We start from the raw sequence: 21,173 nt of genomic DNA, 5'->3' as shown, positions 1-21,173 counted from the left end.
TTCTGATATCTCTGGGTTTTTCTATGTATAATGTCCTGTGCAAACAGTGAGAGTTTTGCTTCTTGTTTTCTAATCTGGATTCCTTATACATCTTTTTCTTCTCTTATTGCCATGGCTAGGACTTGTCTTGTTCCTGATCTTAGAGGAAATACTTTCAGTTTTTCATCACTGAGTGTATTATTTGTTGTGGGTTTGTGATATATGGCCAGTAGAGGACCTAAACAGACATTTTGCCAAAGGACACATACAGATGGTCAATAAACACTTGAAAAAATGCTCAACAATGCTCGTCTTTAAAGAAATGCAAATCAAAGCTACAATGAAGTGTCATCTCACATTGGTCAGAATGGCCATCATCAAAAAAAAAACTGCAAACAATAAATGATGGGGAGGATGTTGAGAAAAGGGAACCATCTTGCACTGTTGGTGAAAATGTAAATTGATAGGCCATTATGGAGAACAGTATGGAGATTTTTCAAAAAAAAACCCCAAAAAACTAGGAATAAAACTACCAAAATGACACACAATCCCATTACTGGGCATATACCCTGCTGCTGCCGCTGCGGCTAAGTCACTTCAGTCGTGTCCGACTCTGTGTGACCCCATAGACGGAAGCCCACCAGGCTCCGCCATCCCTGGGATTCTCCAGGCAAGAACACTGGAGTGGGTTGCCATTTCCCTCTCCAATGTGTGAAAGTGAAAAGTGAAAGTGAAGTCGCTCAGTCGTGTCCAACCCTTAGCGACCCCATGGACTGCAGCCCACCAGGCTCCTCCATCCATGGGATTTTCTAGGCAAGAGTACTGGAGTGGCTTGCCACTGCCTTCTCCGGCATATACCATGAGAAAACCACAATTCAAAAAGACACATGTATCCCAATATTCATTGCAGCACTATTTGTAGTAACTAAGACATGGAAACTACGTAGATGTCCATTGACAGATGAATGGATAAAGAAGTTGTGGTACATATATACAATGGAATATTACTCAGCCATGAAAAGGAATGATTTTAAGTCAGTTGTAGTGAGATGGATGAACTTCAAGCCTGTTATATCGAGTGAAGTAAGTCAGAAACACAAATATTGTATATTAATGCATATACACGGAATCTAGAAAAATGGTACTGATGAACCTACTTGCAGGGCAGCATTAGAGCCGCAGACTTAGAGGACAGGCTGTGGACATAGTGTGCGATGGAGAGGGTGGAGTGAATCAAGAGAGTAGCTTTTTTACCATATGTAAAATAGATATCCGGTGGGGATTTGCTATATGACACTGGGAGCTCAAACTGGTGCTCTGTGGCAACCTAGAGGGGAGAGATATGGTGAGAAATGAGAGGGAGGTTCAAGAGGGAGAGGGCATATGTATACCTATGGCTGATGTATGGTAGAAACCAGTGCAACATTGTAAAGCAATTATCCTCCAGTTAAAAATAAAATTTAAAAGATTATATACTCAAATTAGGTAACTTGAAAATTTATTAAAGAATTACTTCTACGTGTGTAATTGGAGTATAGAGAATGTCAAGGAATAATGCAGAGTGTAGGAAAGCACAAGGATTTGTGCAGTACCTTGACTAGTAACTGAGAGGAATACTTACCACCTTTAAGTCTGAAAAGGCAAGGAGAAGTAAAAGACTGTCAAATCCTAAATAAAGAAAGCAGAGTGGAAAGGGTTGCCTCGTAGGATCTGGGGCTTTTAGTTGAAGGGCATAGCTAGTCAAGGTGAACTTGTTTTCAAAAGACTAGAGGAATGACTAGACTAAATTCGCTCTCTCCCTTCAGTCTCCTGCTGGTGCTCCCTTTTATCCAACCCAAAAGGAAACCAAAGGAAAGAGAGCTCGTTGTTGGTGTAGTCCATACATTTAGCTTCTCCACATAAGAGCAGACTGAATTATGGACAGTATATTTAGAGCTGCTGCTAAGTCACTTCAGTCGTGTCCAACTCTGTGCGACCCCATAGATGGCAGCCCACCAGGCTGCGCCATCGCTGGAATTCTCCAGGCAAGAACACTGGAGTGGGTTTCCATTTCCTTCTCCAATGCATTAAAGTGAAAAGTGAAAGTGAAGTCGCTCAGTCGTGTCCGACTCTTCGCAACCCCATGGACTGCAGCCTACCAGGCTCCTCCACCCGTGGAATTTTCCAGGCAAGAGTACTGGAGTGGGTTGCCATTACCTTCTCCGATATTTAGAGGAGTGTGGTTAATAAAGATTTTCAGGTATGACTGAAATACTATCTACTGTCTTGCGTGTTCTTCTAGATTACTAACATACCCATATTGGCATACTCAAGATGTAGAGTCGGGTCATATCTCTTTAGGTGAGCCTTCATGACTGTCTGAACTAATAAGGTGAGGTGGAAGTGAGGTTATGTGACTTTCAAGGTCAAATCATAAAATCAAATACAACTTCTTGCTGGCTTGCTCTATTTGGACGCTCACCCTTGGAACTTGGTCACTCTGCTTTGAGGAGGCTCCAGGCATGTGGAAGGATCCATGTGAGAGGAACTGAGGTTTCTGGCCCGGAACCCTGGTTGACCAATGAGCTAACTCTTGGCACCAATTGTCAGTCTTCATGAATGAGCCATCTTGCTGGAAAATGCTTTACACCTTGGTTGAACCACCCCAGTTTACACCACATGGAGAAGAGGCAAGTGTGTCCCATTAAACTCTGTCCAAATTGCAGCTTTTTGATCATAATAAATAACTGTTTTTGTTTTAAGTCCCTAAGTTTTCGGCTCATTTGCTATCCGAAACAAGGGGTGAGTGGACACTATCCAGCATACCTGGCTGGTGTGAAAATATCCTTCTTATTTTAGCTCCAATCTCATATCCTAAGAGACTGTGCCCCTGGTGGAAGAAACTTCTAAAGACTGAGATGTTTCCTTACCTCCCCTCTGGCACTCTGTTCTAGTCTATCTTGGAATTCAACCTATTGTATTTTAATTACCAATTTACTCCCGCTTGTACTAGATTACAAGCTTCATGAGGGCTTGATTATCATTTTACCTCCAGTGCCTTCTACTGATTCTGAAGCATAATACAAGTTTAATATATTTTGGTTAAATAAATGGATATGGATTTGGACCTTTTTTCCCCTAGCTTTAACTTTCTAAGAACTTTTATGGGTTGTCATTCATAGCCCCAGGGTTGCAGATTAAGAAGCAGTTGTGAGCAGCATCGCAGCATGAGGCTGCCATTTGAGCAGTTTCTCTCTATAATATACCAGCCTTTCAGAGTGCCTGGTGTGACACCACTATCATTTTTGCAGAACACCAATAAAAAATGATTTGATGTCGTTAAAAATGATTTCTCAAACGTGTTCTTAGGAGGAAAGGGAAATGGAGAGATGGTACAAGCAGATTTGGAAAAAAATAATTGTCTTCCTTTCCTGAGGAAAGAAATGAGGATGAAGAACTCAGGAGAGAAGGGAGGGTAAATGACAGGGGGAGTAAGATATAGTAGCCCTATATCTAAGACAGGTGGTGGTGGAAAGGGGAGAGATGGGGGGTTTTACAGTGAGAACTGAATTTGGATTCTGTCTCGACAATTTTTGGGCTTCTGGATAAGTGAACCTCAGTGTCCTCCTTTGAAATGAACATAGTAATAGCCATTATACAGAATTGTAGAGGATTAAGAGACCCTATATAAAGGCTAACACAACACATGGTATATGGCACATGATTAACAATGTTTTCTTCATCATTCACATCCCTACAACCACTGCTACCAGAGCTGTGGAACTAATTGAGAGAGAAGATGGGGGTTGTGAGTATCTTCTGACCTCCGAAGTCTAGTTCCCATCCGATGGGCGACCACTGATGCCTAATATTCAGTGATATATTTCTTTACTTCAGGTATAAGACAGCTGAACACAGTCAAGATGTTATTTCATAGTCACTGCACTTGCTAGTTTATAAACAAATTCTCCCTTGGGTTAGAGGTAGTCAGAATGCAGATACACCTAAAGAAAGAGGGAGATGAACCATGGCTGGTTCACCATCATATCAATGATTCATTTAGATGTTCTGAACAGAAAGCATATTATTGAGTACCCAGAAGATACCAAGACAATTTATGACAAAGAGCAAATTTGCCATCCTGAGTATATCTTCAGAAATTTTTTGGACTCTTTTATATCAATGTGTTTATTAGTTGCATAAGAAAAAAGATGTAATTTTTGATTTATATGTTTAAATCTTGACTCACCACTCATTTCCAAAGGGGCCTTAGGCTAGTTTTAATTTTCCAGAACCCAAGTTTTCTCATTGACAAGAAGGAGATAAGAATAACCCTTACATTGTAGGATTGCTATGATAATTAATGAGAAAATGTATAAAATGCCTATTGCAAAGGTAGTTCATCCTAGATACTCAATGTATACTTGCTAGAATAATTATTTTTTAGATCAAGGTAAAGCAGAAAGTTGTGGGTGGGGGGCAGAGATAGGGTGTTTGAAGGGGAAGAGCAGGAGATAAGTTTAAGGGATAGGTATGGGGATAAGTTTTCAAATGCCTTGGAGGGTCTGAAAGTTTGAATTTTAGTTAGTGGATATTAGATCAACTTAGGTCAGATTAGATTTTAGAAAAGAGGTTTCTAATTTAGAAAGAAAAATCTGATGGATGGGTATTCTAGAAAGAGATGGCTGTTAATTGAGAGACAGTGATTTGATGCGGGCAGTGTAGATACAGCAGAGTAAACAATTCAGGACCCAAGCTGCCTGAGTTTAAATCTTGGCTCTGCCATTTATGAGCTGTAGGGCCTGGACCAAGATGTTTAACCTTTTGACATGTCATTCCTTATCTCTAAAATGGGGATAGTTTTAGTGCCTTCTTCACAGGGCTATAAAGCTTAAGGCAGTACCTGGCCATGATTAGCATTTTTTAGACCAGGACATCATTCATGAAAAGGTCCGTTTCACTGGACCACAGACTGGGAAGGCAAGAAGAATGGAGGGCAGATCTGAGGCCCCATTTGGGAAACTGCTCATGTCAGCAACTGACCTAGCAACACAAGAGGAGCAATGAGTTTGAGGCTTTTCGTGATAAGTCTGGAGTCTGGGAGAAGGTCTGGGATGAAGATGTAATTTGGGACATGCATTATGGAAAGTAATGGGAATGGATGAGTTTACCCAGCGAAATTAGGTAGAGAAGATGAGCACTGTGGAAACTTGGGGAACATTTATGTCCTTAGGTGGATTGAGGAGTATGATTTGAGCAAGAGGGGGCTGAATGACCAACAAGAGGACAACCAAGAGATCCTGGGGTGGTAGAAGCAAAAAGTAGACAGAATTATCAATCTGACAGGGTGGTCAGCAGGATTAAAGGCCAAATAATACTATGACGTTGTCATTGTACGATTTACGTCCCCATGGGCCATGCCTCTAATGTTTCTGGTAATGGGATCTGCCTTTTTGCCTCATGAATTTCCAGCTGCTTTGAATTTTCAGTCATCTAATGAGTCCCAGACACGTGCACACATCAACTGTGCAGCAGAAAGGAGAAAGACTCCCATATCCACCAGCCACGTGTCCAGACACACACCACAAAGCCTCACCTGGGAGATGAATTAATATGGCCAGAGAGAACTTCCTGTCCTTAAGCGGAACACTAATGATTTTCTGTAAGGTCATGAAAGCGGTGTGAATCAGTTTGCTTGTCCTGCTTTGCTGACCTCCCCACACCCCACTGAACTACGGTGCCTCTCAGATGGCCTTGTTTTTGTATTTTGCCCGCACGGGGCATAGAAGTCATACAGAGATGTGGGCTCCATTAACTCAGTTCACATGATTATCACGTACATTCTTAAAGCCTGAATTGCAGAGTTGGCTGTCCCTGACCCTGGCCTTAGTAACAATGGGGTAAGTGGAGTCTTGGACACATCTGATGGGAAGGGTCAGCCTATTGTCATTGAGGCCATCTCTCTGCTTCTGGAAGGGACTGCATCTTTAATATTCCAAATAAAGAAATGTCTTAGGTTTCCAGAGAATAAGCACTGTTTGATTCTATCCATCATAAAGAACAGTCTGCTTTGAGCACCCTCTGTGCACTCATTCCTAAGTGAGTAGCTGAGGGTGCCACCACCCAGTGTTCCTATCTCCCAAGTCACAGTCAGCATCAGGAAAGCAGACCAATAACAAACAGCACTGGAGAGAAAGAGTGCTTTGGGGGATTAAGGTGGTAGGAAGAAATGTCAGGTACTTGTTTTTATTTTCAGAATGCTAATAAGATAAAAGCAGAGACATTACTTTGCTAACCAAGGTCCATCTAGTCAAGGCAATGGTTTTTCCCGTGGTCGTGTATGGATGTGAGAGTTGGACTGTGAAGAAAGCTGATCGCCGAAGAATCGATGCTTTTGAACTGTGGTGTTGGAGAAGACTCTTGAGAGTCCCTTATACTGCAAGGAGATCCAACCAGTCCATTCTAAAGGAGATCAATCCTGGATGTTCATTGGAGGGACTGATGCTAAAGCTGAAACTGCAATACTTTGGCCACCTCATGCGACGAGTTGACTCCCTGGAAAAGACTCTGATGCTGGGAAAGGTTGGGGGTGGGAGGAGAAGGGGACGACGGAGGATGAGATGGCTGGATGGCATCACCGACTCTGTGGACATGAGTTTGAGTGTACTCCGGGAGTTGGTGATGGAGTGGGGTTGCGGAGTGGGGTTGCGGAGAGTGGACACGACTGAGCGACTGAACTGAACTGAACTGAATAAGATAAAAAGATTGAATTTGGAGAAGTGATGTACTGTTGTCCCATGACATGTTTCAGGGTTGCTTTTTGGGGTAAAGCACTGGAAATTGAAATATGAAATGAAAAACAATGTTGGCAAAGAGACTTTCTGTTAAGGTAAGTTAGGTCATTAGTTAATTAACTCAGCATATATTTATTACATGTGCACAATGAGGAAGGCACTCTGCTAGCTGCTGAGGATATAGTTGCTTCTGTTGAGAATGTAGGTGATGATCAGCATCTCCAGGGAGCACTCTTGTCCTTCAGAGTGAACTTGAACGGAAAGGAGGCTGTCAAGAAAGGGTTACATCCGCTTCTGCATTGTTCACATTTTTGCAGGATTCTTCTGAACCTTGACTGAATGGATTTTTTGCTGATGCATCAAGCATTTTCCTCCTCTCACTTCCACCATTAGCAATGAAAACCAAAAGGGTGGGAATAAATTGTCCATTCCACAAGTCATTGGTAGAGATGTTTAATTAATGGATAGAATAATGCGAAGTAGTTAAATGTTAATTAATTTCTTTTTTTAAAGCAATATATTCGTTTTATGCTATTTATGAGGTTATCTAGTAAACAGATTCGTATTACTTTGGCTCAACCATTGAATTTCCCGAAGTCACTTATCCTTAATGTTCATTAATTTCCACCAGCTCTAGAGACTAAATTCTTGCTGAACATTACCACAAAGTGCAGCTCAAAAACAAGGAGCATGTCTGCTTCATGTTCTAAAAGATGCCCATAAGGAAGGAGAAGTGCTTGAGGGAGCCCCAAAGACAGGCTTTGATGATGATAATGATGGGGTAATGGAGATGGTGACAGTGATCGCAGTATTGGGTTTATTCCCTGTTTTGATGCCAACTGAAGATGAGAACTGTGGTATAAGTAACTTTTCAGGTGTGTTAAAAGGATTGTGTGTGTGTGTGTTTACCAGGGGCACAAAGGAAGATGCTTGCAGGGGAGAGTTTGTTAGATAATCTAGCTTAGAAGGGCAGCTGAGGAGTGAATGGACCAAATGGACTTACCCATCTGCCAGAAAAATTAAGTAAACCCTCAGCCAGTGTAAGGGAAAAAGATGAAGCCAACCTGGTCTAAGTACAAATCCAAGGTCAGTTCTGTAGTCTGAGTGGTCACATAAACGCCAAGTCTCCCTTTTCTCATGTGTAAGTGGAATATGGCTCCATACAGTTCTCTAGGTCTTGGGGCTGTTGTGAAGATTCAGTTGGGTATGGTAGCCAAACTTCCATGTGGTTTCTAATGCATGAGCTGCAAAAAAATTTTTTTAAAATTTTTCTCGTATTCCTCATAATCATCAGTTTACGCACTTGCATCAAATACAGTAACATATGTGAGACCACTTTGTAAAGCAGAATGTATGATAGACTTGCAAAGATGAAATATTCTGGTGAAATATAGGCTGTTAGGGATGAGCAGGTCCTTTGGAAAATCCTTATCCATCTCTGGGCTTTTTAAAGATTCTGTGACTTTGACCTCAAATTCTGCGTCAGTGTCATTCAGTGAAGAGTTGCAGCCATCCCTTTGAACCATGGATTGTAGTCAGGGAGAGAAAGGAAGAGATGAGGGCATTATAGAGTAGCTGCCAAGAATCCAGGAACCTTATAAAGTTCATCTGTTTGATGGTTGTCACAAATGGCAACAAGAGCTGGGCCTCATCTCTGAAGAGAGCCAGTGGAAGATGGGCACTGCCAGGCCCATGTGATGCTCTGAGAATGGTTGTGAATTGATCACTTCTCTTAATGGCTCAAGAGTGTCAACAGCTCAGTGCCCAAAGCTCCCACAAGCTCCCAACCACCCTGCCCACTTCTCCCCTTCTGGGAGCTGGATCTCTGCAGCTCCCTCTGCAACAAAAGGCTTGTCCATGTGACATCAGGAAGATCTGTCTGTACCTTGGCTTCACAGCAGTCCCATCATCATGCAGATAACTCCCTTTGTTCCTGCCAAACCTCTTTGTTGAAAAATCGAATTATCTTGTCTTTATTTTAAATTTTAAAACAGGCAAATTAATTTTATTAGTTAAACCACTCTGGGGAAGAAAGAGCTTTTTACCTAAGATGGCATGACATCATCTCTTCTGTCACCTTTTAAAAGCCCAGTGTCTGTAAAAGCCCAAGCCTCTTGGCAGTCTGTACTTGGGCGGACACAGCTTTAAAAAGAGGGAGAGAGGGGAAAAGAGTCATAAAGTGAATGACTTTTGGAAATTTAGTGACATAACTACAAAGAATCAAATAGAGCCTGAGCTGGAACAGCTGCTTCAGCCTTGAGTCCGAGCTCCAGGGACAGCCAGCTCCCAGCACGTCACACAATGCGACAGATGCCAAATGTAGCAGGAGCATTAGCAGTTATTAGAATGGGGACAAGGTTTGAAATGGCACTGGGGCCAGTGTTCTAAGGAATAACTGTTCCTCTCTTTCATGCAAGCTTGAGGGAAGTTGAAGTTTCATCTCAGCTTAGAAGGATTAGTGTGTTTCTTTCATTGACTCCACAAATGGTCTGTTCTCTCATTGTTATTCTGGGACCCTTAGGACTTGAGAATTTCAATCAGTACACTTCTCTCCCTGGTGTCCACTGCTAAGGCTGCTGTCTTGTGTTGCCAGCTTCCTGTAGTCTTCTGATTGCTTGGCTGACTTGGGTTGCATTCCATGAGACATAAACTTTGAGATGGGAGATTTGCATTCAAGACTACTGCTGAGGAGTGCTCTGGCATCACCACCTGTGAGAAGTGAGTGTTGCAGGATTGGGCAAAAGAAGTTCAGTCATGATGTCATTGCAACAGGTCTCTGCTGATACCATAGGGAGCATCAGAGCACAGATAGCACACCAGAGTCACCCCAAATGGAAGCTTTCGTAGCAGCATGGATCAGTTATCTGATGTCCGCTCTCCCCAAGGAAGAATGACCTCCAAATAGCAACTTCCTTTAGTCAAGGGCTACTACCAGAAAAGGTTTTAACTATTGAGTTGTCAGCAGCCAACACTTGCTCCTATAACTGGTAGAATGCACTACCCCCTGAAGGGGGTACCTGGGATACACACAACAGCATGCACTGCACTGATCTCTATCCACTCCAATACCTCCCATCCCCTGTTCTTTATACCCTACTCCAAATGATCTTTCCCAAATACTATTGGGTATACCTCTCCCCTGCTTATAAATTAACCAATGACTTACTGCATCAAAGTAAAGGGCCAAGTCCTGTGGCCTACTAAAACCTGAATCAGTTCCACTCTACCTAGATTCCCCGCCTCATCCATTTCTCAGTCTCTCCACCCTTCTGGCATGGGGCCACTGTGCAGCTTTTTCTTTTTCTCAGAAATACTCTTCTCCCTTCTGCCTTGATATCAGACTGTTTTTCTTTATTTCTGTCCCGTGTTGCACCCACCATTCATAATTTTGGGAACTCTCAGCATGTGGGTTAATAAAAGAAGAGCCACTTTCTTCTTGGACATCTGACCTGAACTTGTACGTCTGGGTGTTTCCATCCTACAGTTTGAATCTGGAGTTAGTGGCAAAAAGACAAAGGACAATGAAGTTCAGTTGCTGGCCTCAGTGGCAGCATCAATGAGCAGGAGTAGCTACAGATCCAAAAGTTTCTGCCATCAGCTTCCCTTGATGTTCTGATCTTATTCCTTCAGTCTTCCTGTCAATTCAGTGAGTTGTTCCCCAACACCTTCTTATACATTCTTCATTTGATGTACTTTTGCTTCATTACTCCCACTCGTGATACCCACTCATGAGCTGCTTCCTTGGGGAAGCCTTTCATGGCTTTCCTCCCCGAAGTGGGTCAATTTCCCATCATGGTCCTCTTTATCCAGAATATTTACATACCTCTGATTAAACATTCATGAAAGTGATTATTTGGTTAATGTCTGTCTTTCCAATTAGAGTCTGAACTTTCTGAGAGCAAGTATGTATCTATTTTTGCTGGTAATTTTTTTTTCCTGCAGCTCTAGTAGAGGGTCTAAAACTAAATATATAAGCACATGTTTTTGAATAAACAAAAATATAATGAAAGGCAGTGTCAGGAATTGATCATCTATAACTTTTTTAAAAGTAAGATAGATATGGATTTTGAGGGAGGGTGGTACAGGAAATTTTCCCAAAGGACTGAGAAAATGCCATTATTGTTATGCACTGTCTTCTTGCTTTTATCAATAATGTCCTGTGTTTCTTTTCTTCTTGTTACCCATTAGTAAACTGTCTTTTTTTCCCACAACTAAATTTTTTATTAAAGTATAGTGAGTTTATAATCTTGTGTTAGTTTAGAGTGTAGAGCAAAGTGATTCAGTTTTACATACGTATGTATATATGATTTTCAGATTATTTTCCATTACAGATTTTTAAAAAATTATTTGCTTTTAATTTAAGGATAATTACTTTACAATATTGTATTGGTTTCTGCCATACATCAACGTGAATCAGCCAAAAGTATACTTATGTCCCCTCCTTCTTGAACTTCCGTCCACCTCCCACCCCATCCCACCCCTCTAGGTTGTCACAGAGCACTGGTTTGAGCTCCCTGAGTCATTCAGCAATTTCCCACTGGCTATCTGTTTTACAGATGATAGTGTATATGTTTACATGCTACTTGGTTTTTCCCACCCTCTCTTTCTCTAACCTATGTCCACAAGTCTGTTTATGTCTGCATCTCCATTGCTACCCTGCAAATAGGGTCATCAGTACTATCTTTCTAGATTCTATATATGTGTGCTAATATATGTTTTTCTCTTTCCAGCTTACTTCAGTCTGTATAATAGGCTCTAGGTTCATCTACCTCATTAGAACTGACTCAAACACATTCTTCTTTATGGCTGAGTAATAGTCCATTGAATATATGTACCACAAATTCTTTATCCATCCATTTGTCAGTTACATCATTAAGAAAGTTTACTACATGAAAGTAAACTGTCTTAATGATGTAATTGATCAGCCTTCTTGCATTCAGATCCTTACCACATTTGAAGAAGGTTGAAAATTCTAGCTTTACCTCTTTTGAATCTGTTTTTTTCCCCTACTGTTTAACACAGTTTTGTTTCCTTCTCATCACTGACTGAACCTTTTAAAGAATTACTGATGAAATCAATAGACATTTGATACATGGAGTCAGATTCCCTTAAAGCCTCTGTCAGGTGGCTCCTGAGAACCACGTGGCAAAGATATCTCTTCAGTAGAAAGAGCATCAAATGAGAGAGGATCACAGTCCTTCCCTTTTTGGGTCTCTGCCAAGTCTCACTATCAATGTATGGGTCCAACCTTAATGTCCCTTCATTTGATCCTTGCCAAGAAGTTTGATTTTTGGTTGACCTTGGGAGAACTCTCAGGGCAGAGTGGATGGATGCTATAATGATAGTTGCCTAGGACCATACAGCCACCAGCATGTTTGTGGGGAGGATGAAGAGGGTTGAGTTTCACAATCTGGAGGGCTTTTCAGATAGCATGGCCTGCATTTAGCCCGCATCAGAGCACATGGGATTCCAGTGTGTTCTCTCTGCACAAAGCTCCATGTCATCTCTACATGTTCAAAGCCAAATTGAAATACGAATTTACTACCTTCCTCCATCAACTTCTCACCTTTTCTCAGGACCAGGATACTATAATGCCAACCAGAACAAGTCCCTATGATAGCATCAAATCAGTAGGATGTTCACCCAAAAGGAAAGGTAGGTATTCCTTAAGAATTCAGCTGTCTTATTAGAGACCAAATGTCAAAGGGAAGGGTAAATAAAGGCATATTTAATGGACTTCAGAGCTGGGTTGGCAGCTTAACACATATGAAGTTGCTGGATCCTCATACTATCCTTGACAGATAGATAGAAATGTCTCTGCTTTCCTTGTGGCTCAGATGGTAAAGAATCTACCTGCCATGCAGGATACCTGGGTTCAGTCCCTGGGTTAGGAAGATCCCCTGGAGAAGGGAATGGCTACCCACTCCAGTATTCTTGCCTGAAGAATCCTATGGACAGAGAAGCCTGGCAGGCTACAGTCCATGGGGTTTCAAAGAATTGGATGTGACTGAGCGACTAACAGTTTCACTTTTACTTTCATAGATAAAATATTGAGGTTCATACGGGGTAGGTGACTAGCCCACATCATACAACATTAAAGTGACAGAGCAATGATTAAAATGGAGGACTGACTAATTGAAAGTTTTGGCTTTTCTTACTCTTCCAAAGTGTCATGCCAAAAGGGCACAGTGGGAGACAATTCCTATACCTGGTAAGACTTCCTACTGATGGGTACTGCCGTTTAGACACAGCACTGGTCCCTCTTTATAGATGTTGCTTGGCACTGATCTGGCTGGTACTCTTGTACCCTGTGTATCTTCTGGTGTCTGTATTCAGAATTATTTTCTTGGTATCTTATTTTTGATTCAGATAACGTCTTAGTTGGACAGGATGGTGCTATGAAAACTGAAGAGGGAGTACTAAAAGTTATAACATCTAGAATTTGGATCCCAGCATTGCCTTTTACTACTTGTGTGATGATGAGTGAGTTACTTTAATGCTCTAAGTTGCATCATTAAAATGGAAATTCTCTTACCTTTGTGGCAGGATTAACTGTGTAGTAGCAAATATGATGCTTCCTTATTTTCTTTAAAATCAATTTAAATCTGACTCTGAGTTCTTCCTGTTAGTTTATGAAAATTTTGTTCTCCAATAGCATAGGGGCTTCCTCTGCTAGAATTGTCCTTGACGTATGTATGAGAGACATATGTGGTATATGCACAACAGGGGATGAGGTTGGAGCATTGAGTGAGTATCTCTAAATCAACCATTTATTGATAAAACAACCAGTATGTTCTATTCTGTGATAGATGTCGGGGTGAGAATGGAAAAGAGACTCAGTCACTCCAGTAAGGCTGAGAAGACAGATAACGTTACAAGACAGAGTGATTAATATTGTTACAGGGGAAGAATGTATGGGACACTAACCTAGTCTGGTTGTCAGGCAGAGTGGTTCATTAATTCTGCCGTGTGTGTGTGTGTGTGTGTGCATGTCCAGTCATGTTCAATCCTTTGTGATCCCACTAACTGTGGCCCACCATGCTCCTCTGTGCATTCATTTTTCCAGGCAAGAATACTGGAGTGGGTTGCCGTTTCCTACTCCAGGGGATCTTCCTAACCCAGGGATTGAACCTGCTTCTCTTGTGTCTCCTGCATTGGCAGGTGAATTCTTTACTGCTGGTGCCACCTGGGAAGCCCAATCTGACATAGACAGCAAGAAAGGAGAATGATGTGAGATGCGGCTGGGGCATTGGGAGGGGCCAGGTAGTTGAAAAATCAGGTTCAGATCCCGAAAGGGTAGATGACTTGCTGACAATTACAACATTAAAATAGCAGCAATAATTGAAACTAAAGCTTGACTGATTCATTTGTTTGTCTCAGTCTTGTAGTCAAGGCTCACAAAGTCTTCTCCCAGAGGGTTTATACAACAGCTTTATCTAAAGGGAAAAAATGTAAAGCAGGAGAAAAGAAGCAACTGAGATTGCTGGTATGATCAACTGGTATGATTCACATATTTATTTGTTTCGTGAACACGTACATGTGTCAGACACATGTTACTGCAGCCATAACTTCACTTCAGCACCAGAGTAGCCCAATACAGTATGCCCATTATCATGCCCGATTTATGTAATAGAAAATTAAGGAGTAGTGAGGTCAGATAATTGCTCAAGATGACACAGGCCATAAATGATAAAACCAGGGTTTAAATGTAGGTATTCTTTATTCCCGAGCTCTTACCTTTGCCTTAGAATTTCTGACTAGTTAATTGGGTAAGTTGCCTCTTAGCAGAAAGCAGTTATCTTGAAGTTGTACATAGAGTTAATGTGTTTTGATAGTGAGAGGAAACTAGTTTTGGAAGGTTAAACTGAAAGCAAAGAGTGAATGCTTCCAAAGGAGCAACTATGATATTGGTGTGTATGGGGATGCATGTCTTCATCACACGTGCACCAGGATGGAGTCCATGCCAAAGGGACTTTGATGTTTTCAGGACCATTTGATCCTGTTCAAAGTATCCACAAGACATTTGGTTCTTGTAAAATGTCCTTGATACGTGGTTAGGTTTGGTCCTGTCCAAAACATCCATGAAGGCATTCGGTCCACACCAAAAGGTCCTCAATATTTGGTCTTGTCCAAAACCATTTGGCATGGACTCCTGGTAGCTCAGGTAGTAAAGAATCTACGTGCAGCGCTGAAGACCCTGGGTTGGGAAGATCCCCTAGAGAAGAGTGTGGCAACCCACTCCAGTATTCTTGCCAGAAGAATTCTACGGACTGAGGATCCTGGCAGGCTACACAGTCCATAGAGTCACAAAGAGTCAGACACAACTGAGAGGCTAACACACACATAGATATGCCTGTGGACATTTTGAACAGAAATAAATTTCGAGAAGCTTTTGGCTTGGACCAGATGTCTCATGCACTAAATGTCTTACAGACATTTTGGACAGGACTGAATATCAAGGACTTTTTGCCATGGGTCAAATGTCCTGCAAGGGAGGTGGGTGATATAGGAGGTTGAGATTCTATCCCAGAGTTTTCCAAAGTGTCTTCCACAAAGAGTTCTAGTGTGACACATGTTAAGAGATGTTTTTGGAAAGAGAATTTCTGTAGTCAAATTAATCAAGGAAACATTGGAAAACAAAGTTAAATTTCTTCACTCCAGGACTTCTCAGTTTCTTCAGTATGATATGTAAAATATGACCCTTCAAGAGGGAATTACTATTTTTTAAAGATGATTGGTACCATTATCTATTATTTTTTTCTTAAATATTTATTGAGTAATACCATATATAACATAGGTTAGAGAATGCTGTTGTAAACAATCTTTATGATTTTTATGATTTTGCATTGGTGAAACTGATTATGGTATTTAGTATAATTCTGTGAATTCAGTTCAGTTCAGTTGATCAGTAGTGTCCAACTCTTTGCGACCCCATGGACCACAGCACTCCAGGCCTCACTGTCCATCACCAACTCCTGGAGTTTACTCAAACTCATCTCCACTGAGTTGGTGATGCCATCCAACCATCTCATCCTCTGTTGTCCCTTTCTCCTCCTGCCCTCAATCTTTCCCAGCATCAGGGTCTTCTCAAATGAATCAGCTCTTCGCATCAGGTGACCAAAGTATTAGAGTTTCAGCTTCAACATTAGTCCTTCCAATGAACACCCAGGACTGATCTCTTTTAGGATGGACTGCTTGGATCTTCTTGTAGTCCAAGGAACTCTCAAGAGTCTTCTCTAACACCACAGTTCAAAAGCATCAATTCTTCGGTGCTCAGTTTTCTTTATAGTCCAACTCTCACATCTGTACATGACTACTGGAAAAACCATAGCCTTGACTAGACGGATGTTTGTTGGCAAAGTAATGTCTCTGTTTTCTAATATGCTCTCTAGTTTGGTTATAACTTTCCTTCAGCTTTTGATAAATACTCCCTGGAAGTTTGCTTTCTTTGAGATACAAGGATTATTTTTTATTGACTTGTTTGCTTTAAAAAGAAAGGATCTTATTATTGTCTTGGGCCAATTCAAACCTAAGAGAAAACCCTTGCCCCTCCAGATACACTTGAACAGTTGTGAATTACACTGTGATTTAATACTTTCAATATTTCATTACAATATATCTGTAGAGGTGGATGAGTTTGTCACAGAAGGGTTACAAATTAGGCTTTAAATCCAGAAACCTAAACTTCTTTCCTGGTATAAAGTCTTTTGTATCAAAAAGACGTATCCATGTTTCAGAGATGAACAGAATGAGAAGTGGAGTGAAAATCTGGCTTTAGGAGTTAGCAACAATAGAGAATGCAAATGCAAACAGAAGAGAAGAGGAAAGAGTTTACTGAATTGTAATTTCCTTTTAAAATCTGTTTGGAGAGGACTTTTCTTTTACCACAGTGTTCATCCATTAAACTTTTTCTTTTTAGCAGTAAGCATTGATTTGTGAAAATAATGGCTCCTGCTGGAAGATGAGAATTTCATTAAAAAAAAAAAAGCAACATTTTTTAGTTTATGATATCTTTAAAAATAATCTAAAAGAAGAAATTGCTAACTTGATTTTGTCAGTTTTCACTGTGATTTTTTTTTTTATTGGACTGTTTCCACTGATAGAAACAATTTCAATGCTTATGGTTTGGCAGAGAAATGACTTTTTTTTGGTTCCCAATAATTATTTTCTTTAATAGCTTTCATCAAAACCAAAACTTATTCTGCAAGATGAAAACTTGCTAGGATTTGAGTGTTTAACTAAACACTAAAATTATTCTTAAGAATGATGCCAAATGATAATAATCCTCGTAGAATTATGAACCAGAAGACCTAAGCTTCAGTAAAGTGGAGCAGAGTAAACTTGGTTTCACAATTTAAGGTGGGGGGACAAGCATGGCCATAGATGCTTTTTCTCAGTGATGCAAGTGGCTACAATAAGGAGGAGGTGGCAGGGGGATCTTTAAAAACCGCATAGTTCTTATAAGTTACATGCAGAAAGTACCATTTAGTTTACATTGCCTCACTTTAACAGCAATTTTGTGACAAAGGTGTTGCCATAATCCCCATTTTATAGGTGGGGAAACTGAAGCTCAGAGATGTTAATTGACTTGTTGACTTGTTCATGGATTGAAAATAAAACTAAACACTTAAACTAGGCTGTATTAGTCAGAGTTCTCCAGAGAAACAGAGCCAATGTATTTATATATTCAAACTCACAGTGACCTAAGAAATATATAGTACACACACACACAGATTATATGGATTGATTGGCAGATGTCAATATGGAGGCTGACAAGTCCCGAGGTCTGCTCTCAGTAAACTGTTCATCCAGGGGAATTAATGCATGGTTCCTATCTGAGTCTGAAGACCTGAGAACCAGGAGAGCTGATGCTGTAAGTTCCAGTCTGAAAGCCAGTAGGTTTGGCAGACTCAAGAAGAGCTGATGTGTATTTCCGTGTGAACTGGAGGGCTGGATGAGCCTAGAACCTCAGTTCTGCAATCAGGTAGCAGAAGTTCCCTTTTATTCAGCCTTTTTGTTCTTTCTGTTCAGGTCTTCAATGAATTGGATGAAGCCCACACACACTAGGGAGGGCAATCTGCTTTACTCAGTCTGCCTCTTCAAATGTTAATCTGATCCAGGAATGCCCTCACAGACACACCCAGGATAATGTTTGAATAAATATCTGGATACTCCATTGCTCAATCAAGCTGACATAAAATTAACCATCACGTGGGTCTTCTGGGTCTAAATCCTATGCCATGTTTGCATAATAATAATATGAAGCCCCCTTCCCATATCTGTTTTTGAAGCTGTCACCCATGCTCTTGTTTGTTTATATTACTGTAAGGTTTTTTACCCATTGTCATTCAATATTCGTCTCACAATATTAGAGCTAAATAGGATGCGACTGGGGGAAATTTTTGCCCTCGGAGGGACACATGGTCGTGTCAAACAGGTTCGGTCATCACAAGTGCGTTAGAGGAGAGTGGTGGCGAGGCTAGACTTCTGGCATCTGTGGGCAGAGGCCAGAGATACTACTGAAGATACTGCAAGGATAGTCTACAGGATAGCCCCCCCATAAAAAAATTGCCCAAATGTCCCAAATATTAATTGTGTGAAGGTTCAGAAGCTGTAACAGCGTAAAGAGTTCTTGGATTCCATGGTGAGTCTGGGGAGATATGTACACACCATGAAAATATATGCAAAAAATTTATACATGCATTATGTACCCCCCCACCTTTTTCTTCTCTGGAGAAGGTCCATGGCTGTTATCAGATTGACAGAGATCCATACTCTCAGTGATGGATTTGGCAGGTTGGCACAAATCCTGTTTTTATCCTGTTTTCCTGTAGTGCAGAGCTTGAGTGGCTTAGAGCTGTATTTTCCAAACTCATCATAGCTATAGTGTTGGGTATAACTTCAGTTCTTCCAGGTCTGTGAAAGGCAGGAATGAGGCAGAGGTCATATTCCTGCTGCTTTGGTTTTCTACAGATTGTGCTGGTAGTCGTGTTAGGTTTTTCTGCATTTTTCTTTCTGGGGATCAACCCAGAGCTTCACGGGTGGTAAGAGGCAATGTAATGACAGTGGCAGTGAGGACAGTCGTTTTCTGATCTTGTATCACCATTAGGAGAGTATGTTCTTGAAACCCACATTTTCAGAAGCCACCTTCTCATTTCCCATCTTTTCAAAGGCGGCAAAACTATCCACTTCTCTGATGGACCATTTTTTAAATATCTTTCTAGGAGTCATTTCTGGAGGCCCAGTCTAGAATTTGTTCCTCCATACTATTGAACATTTTGAAAGCACATCCTTTCTTGAGCTAAATCCCATTCTACTTAAAATATTGAGGCAGTTATCAGTTCCTCGCAGTTGAACCCTACTGACACACCTCCAAAAAATTTAGGACCATTAATTTGCTGGACTTCTGCTGATGGACTGTTGATTTTCTTTCCACTGTAAAGTACTCATGTAACTCAATGGCAAGGTCTCCTTAATATCTGTGTCAGGGCACTGTTAGAAAAATGTTTCCCCTGGTGCACAAGTAAGCTTGTCATTGTGGAGAATAAGCACAGACTATAGTTCGATATAAAACAGTTCTTCACTGCTATAGAACTGTTGCTGTGCATGTAAGAAATATTGAAAGGTTAATACTGGAAAAGGCTTAGAGATTATCTAGTTCAGTTATTCTCAAACAAAATGAAAAATTGTGGGAAACGTTGGGTTGTTACAATAACTGGGGAGTGCTACTGGCATTTAGTGCCCAGAGGTCATATATGCTCAACTTCCTACCACGTGTGGGACAAACCTACACCACAAACAATTGTTCCTTGCTTGCTCATGGCCAAAGCATTCTTTCTGGAGGATACCAGTTCAGTCTCCTTGCTTTACCAAAGAAGCAAGTAGAGCTCAGGACAATGAAGTGGTTTTCCTAAGGTCACAAAACTCATAGCACTAAGTCTGAAATGTAGGCCTTCTGAGTCCCAGGGGAGGGGGTCTTTCCTCATCACAATATGAGAGGTTATCTGATGTTGCCAGTTGATGAAAGGAGCCAAGAAGTAGGCCTGGAAATGGAATTAAGACCAGAAGGAGTTCAAAGGTCTATCAGACCTATGCTATTCAGTCAACATGCTCCTCAATAGCCAGACTTTTGTTCTGGCTATTTATATATGGGCAGAGTCAGTCCTGACTGCTCATTACTCATGCTGTACTAATTGCTAAATGTTTTGTATATTGACTGAGTTAGAGAGTCTTGCTGAAGAAAAAATGTGAATGGAGAGATGCTGGCTTGGCATTTGTTTTCAGCATGGTGTCTCCATCCTGAGATGTTTATTCCTTAATACAAACAGGGAATTTAAAATCCTTCCTCATTATATTGAATTGCTAAGCAGTACTATTCTACTTGCTATCATGTCTTAAAAGGATACCTCACTTGCTGTAGCTTTTGTCTCTGCCATGATATTTTCCTTTCTGGGGTGTTCTAAATTAAACTAGAAAGTTTTACAAATGTTTTTGAGGCTCTCAGATTGTCCCCAGGATTCCCAGTGCATGACTAATTGTGCAGGGATCAGTGATTAGTTCTTACTTTGGAAAAGATATTTCTCGGCTGAACAGAAAACAGATTTAATGAGTAGGTTGCCTTGTTCCAATGTACAATTCAGTCATAATCACCTTTCTCTAAGAATCAGGCTCCTGGATCTTTTTGAATTTCATTATAAGCTTGCTATTTACTTGTATGGTAATTTTTGAAATGTAGGTATTAGAAATAAGATAACTAATTAAGCTAGAAATTCAGACATATTAAGTTAAATCTTGATTTTGCCCTTATATCTGTGGTCAATAATTATCCATATCTCCTATAACAGTGAAGTGCTTTTTGGCAGAGGTGATGTCTTATTGCTTTTTCCATCTGCACAAAGTAGGCATTCATTTGTTTGTTCCTGCTAGAAACAAACATTTATGAAGCACCCACAATCTGTCAGGCACTAATAGGTACAGGGGATTTATCTAAGGCTGTGTTCTCCAGGCAAAATGTCAGTATGTCTGGAGGTACTGTAATTTTATGATTGGTGGTTTACAATGGCCTAGGTTTTTTTTATTCTACTGCCCATTTTGTCTATGAGTCTGGAGGTGAAACTGTCAGTGATCTAGAAGAGTTCGTATGTACTTAGTCATGTCTAACTCTTTGCAACCCCATGGACTGTAGCCCACCAGGCTCCTCTGTCCATGGAATTTCTAGGCAAGAATACTCAAGTGGGTTGTCATTTCCTCCTCCAGGGGTTCTTTCTGAGCCAGGGATCAAACACATGTCTATTGCATCTTCCACATTGACAGGTAAATTCTTTACCACTGGGTCATCTGGGAAGCCCCAATCTAGAGGAGATGGGTCTCTCAAATGGTGAAGAAAACCAAACAGTACTTACCTTCAGGGAGCTTATACTC

Source organism: Moschus berezovskii, chromosome 7 (genome assembly GCF_049115385.1).
Source record: "Moschus berezovskii isolate FMDL1 chromosome 7, NW_MosBer_1.0, whole genome shotgun sequence".
In the NCBI taxonomy this organism is placed as follows: domain Eukaryota; kingdom Metazoa; phylum Chordata; class Mammalia; order Artiodactyla; family Moschidae; genus Moschus; species Moschus berezovskii.
This window is presented reverse-complemented; position numbering follows the sequence as displayed.